The sequence below is a fragment of the Schistocerca nitens genome, chromosome 3 (assembly GCF_023898315.1).
Source record: "Schistocerca nitens isolate TAMUIC-IGC-003100 chromosome 3, iqSchNite1.1, whole genome shotgun sequence".
In the NCBI taxonomy this organism is placed as follows: Eukaryota; Metazoa; Arthropoda; class Insecta; order Orthoptera; family Acrididae; genus Schistocerca; species Schistocerca nitens.
Window position 1 is genome coordinate 198,177,146 of NC_064616.1, and position 4,543 is coordinate 198,181,688.

Consider the following 4,543-nt stretch of genomic DNA (forward strand, 5'->3'; position numbering starts at 1 on the left):
TGAAAATGAGGAGGGCCTTGCTGGTCTTCAGTAATGCATGATAAGGTAATAAGCAGCGCAGAATACAGCAGAAAGTTTTGAAATGACACGAGAAGCGGCCAGAGGCCTCGGGGAAGCGAGGGAGGGAGAGCATTTTCTGCACAGCCCGAGCAGGTATAGCTCAGACCATATGGGCGGACCACGGCACTACAGGCAGTCCGACGCCGGGCTTCGTGTCAAGTGACCGTTGGGGCTGATGCAATATTGGAATAAGGTAGCGACAGAGAGGGCATCTGGACGACAAAGGTAGAGACAGAGGAGAAATGAAACGTGGACGCCGATGCCTGGCGTGATATAGGAGGGAGATACTGATTCCAGCGACAAGAGCTGTCATTGGACGGTGAAAGTAAGCTACATTCTCTAGCTTAGAGCGTGGGGCCTTGTCTTGCTCTGGGGGCTGAACCGATGGTCGGTCAGGGTTGGCTCCTCTCCGAGTGAGAAGGAAATCTGTTTCTGTGTGTCCCAGGCTGCACACATTAGGGTCGAAACTGACTCTAAATTTTAGTGAATTTGCCAGCGTATGGCAGAGAGCTGTACATTCGTCAGTCTGCGAGCAGAGTGACGAACTTAATAAGCTTCACAAGCAGACGATGCGTTCGAAGTACTCTTCTATACCGGTGTGCTCGCGGTGAATCTCTGTCTATCTGGTCTGTGGACAAGCCGTAGATCTCATTCGCATACAGAAGGTTACAAGAGTAGTTCATGTCGGGAGTTTAACCGGGCAAGCTTTGGTCCAAGTGCGTAGGCAGGTTTCAGCACTGGTGAGAGCACCCACAGAACTTGGTGCAGCTGTAACGAGGTGGCGTGAGCCAACCGTTCTCATATACAACTGCAGCATACGGTGATACCGTTGCATGGCACAGTAGGGACGTAATTCAAGTAACTGCATTGAGTTTCATTCTCCTTTAGCTGTATTCGAAGCTGTCAGGTTTGGAGTGGATGGGGATATCTTCCGCACTAATGTCAGTATCGTCCACATTGTCAAAATGCAGTCAGATTCCATGTTGTTGTTGTGGTCTTCAGTCCTGAGACTGGTTTGATGCAGCTCTCCATGCTACCATATCCTGTGCAAGCTTCTTCATCTCCCAGTACTTAATGAAACCTACATCCTTCTGAATCTGCTTAGTGTATTCATCTCTTGGTCTCCCTCTACGATTTTTACCCTCTGTGCTGCCCTCCAATGCTAAATTTGTGATCCTCTGATGCCTCAGAATATGTCCTACCAACCGGTCCCTTCTTCTTGTCAAGTTGTGCCACAAACTCCTCTTCTCCCCAATTCTATTCAATACCTCCTCATTAGTTATGTGACCTACCCATCCAATCTTTAGCATTCTTCTGTAGCACCACATTTCGAAAGCTTCTATTCTCTTCTTGTCCAAACTATTTATCGTCCACGTTTCACTTCCATACATGGCTACACTCGATGCAGATTCCACTCCACAACATTTTATAAGGGAAAATATTTTTTATAAAATCAATTTACCAGTCCGAACTCGTTAGTTAAGGATCGCGACATTAAGTGTGATAGATTATTGTATACTTTGCAAATAAGAGGTAATGATAAACAAAACTTAGAGATAATAAAAATCTTTATTTTTCTACCCCCTTCCACTTATAATATTTAATTGTAGATGATTTCCTTAGTTGTGATGCGCCGTGAATCTGTGTGCCGAGCAAACAGTTGTATCTCGAAATGTTTCTGACTTTGTTACGTTGAAATTTGTAGTATAATAGCTTCTCGATACTGCCGAGTCGGTGGCTCGAAGACTCTGCGAGCGCCTTGAGCGGCGCTTTGAACATCGACTCCAATGAAGAACCTCCGCAAGATCACTTCCACTCAGTGATGGATTTACTAGCAGGCTCAGTAGACTGGAGCCTAGAGAGGCAGATTTTAGAAGCGGCAAATTTGGAGCCAAAATTTTTTTATGTCTTATAGAAATTACAAAGATTTACATATACCTAAATGTTATTAGGTCCACACAAAAAATTTTACATGCAATATGTTTCAACACTTAGACAAATTTCTCTACAATTTGCGTACTCGCGTTTGGTTGCGGCGCGGGAACGAATGACATGACCGTTCGATAAGTGTGTCTGGGAGAACTGACTGCACGAGCGCGGCGTGGTCGCCGCGTGGCCCGAAGCGGTGTAGTGCTGTTATTGACATACGCTGCGTGGTGGCTTTGAGTTCGAGAGAAACAAATATAAAGTGACGCACAAACGGGCAAGTCCCACTTCAAAAACAAAAGAAAATCCGCCTCGGTTGATTGCGTCCTGCTATTTCAAATACCTAACGGTCACCGTAACTTGACGAGTAGCGCGGTGGCTGCTGGGAACGGCCTTGCCCTCACGGTAAAGCTGTCGAGGGGAGGCAGCGTCTGGTGTTTGCAACAGCGCTGGCACTATTACCCTGAACAGTGTGTACTGTACAAAGTCGCGTCTACAGGCAGCTTAACACTGGCAGCGCTCGGAAACGAATGAATATCTTTCAACTAGTGCCGATTTTCTCTGCCTCTGCCAGCACGAATGCAATCGTCAAGTTACTGCGGTCAAATAACATGCATGAAAATTTCTCTGGCACATTTTTGTGGTTTCGTGCTGTGATTTTTAAAAGTGTTTCGTGGACTGTGTTAATAATTTCATAACATTACATCACCGGTGCCTACGAACTTATAGTAGGTAAGTTATCATAATATATTACAATAAATCATCCGTAACGAATCAGTAAGACGTAATTTAACTTGATACATAACTGTTTCGGAAGCTATGCAACGAAATTTCAATTTTTTTTATATGATTCTTAATGTGTGTAAATTCCTAAGGGACCAAACTGCTGAGGTCATCGGTCCCTAGACTTATACCCTACTTAAACTAACTTATGCTAAGAACAACACACACCCATTCCCGAGGGAGGACTCGAACCTCCGGCGGGAGGGGCCGGGCAATCCGTGACATGGCACCTCAAACTGCGAGGCCACTTCGCGCAGATATATGATACTTAGATAAACTTCTTGTAGTTACGTTAGGTAATTGTTCAATGTCTGAAGTCTGAAAAATGATCCTGCTGATTACAATGGGAAATAAAACTTCCAATGTAATCTTTTTTATTTCAGTTCTTCGATAAAAAGTTGTTAGAATGAGGGCTGGTAGAAGGCGACTTAGTGTAGGTCAGTATGAAAAGAAGCCAAAATGAAAAAGATCAAGAGGAACTGGAAATTCAATAACATGCACTGACATAATACAATCTGGAAAAGATGAAACTGATATGAACGCAGCAGCCCAACAACAGTCATCTGTTGAACAATTTACTTTTGAAAAAACGGATAGTTATGTTTTTGACGAAGAGGCGGTAGAGGAATCAACAGTTGGTATAACAATTGAAGATGCGTCTCAGAGTCAGATGTTAAGTAATCACCAAGAGCAAACAACAGTAAATCTAAACAAACATACAGCTTTATGGGAAATCAACGATACATTAAGGGAGACTATCGTAAGTTACGGCTTCGATCAAAACAAATCTTGTGACTTCTCTAGAAGTGAAAAACTATATGTTGATCAACGTTATTTCTTGCCTGTGAGTGTCTTTCAAAGAAAAATCGAGAATAATGAAGTGAATTGCTGAAATAGGTTATTTTCTTCTGGAAGTGAAAGATCTGTATATTGTGAGACCTGTTTGACATTCGGTCCATTTGAGAAGACTGAGTATGAGAACGAAGAATTTAATCACTGGAAAAATGCAGAACACCGAGCAGCTCAGCATGAAAACTCTGCGCGTCGTAAATCTATAATCCTTACTTTGAAAGTCTGAAGTGATATTGATGGATGACTTCACAGTGTACTGCATGTCCAGATTGATGAAGAAATTATTTATTGGATAAACATTCTGCAGAGCGCTGTTGCCGTAGTGAAGCGACTGTGTTCAAGGGGCCACGCTTTCAGAGGAAAAAGGAAAATTTCAGTTATCCGCATAATGGAAATTTTTGTATGATTTTATAAGTGTTAGCCGAATTCGATCCTTTTTAGCCATTCATATTGAACGATTTGGGAATCAGGGGTCTGGAGACCGTTTGCCGTGAATTTATTTCCTTGGTGGATCATAAAGTCATAAAACAGATCGGAGACAGAATAATAAGGGCGAAACATTTTTCCTTAATCATCGATCCAACACCAGATACAGCTAATGTGGACCATCTTACCATCGTCATTAGATACGTTTTGGAAGTAAGCGAACCACGCAAAAGATTCCTCCAATTTTTGCCCTCAGTGGGACATAAAGTTGATGAAATGTTTTCTGCCATTTTTTCGGAACTCGCAACACTGGGCATAAATACTGAAGACTGTCGTGGGTTCTAGGCACGCAGTCTGGAACCGCGCGGCTGCTACGGTCGCAGGTTCGAATCCTGCCTCGGGCATGGATGTGTGTGCTGTCCTTAGGTTAGTTAGGTTTAAGTAGTTCTAAGTTCTAGGGGACTGATGACCACAGATGTTAAGTCCCATAGTGCTC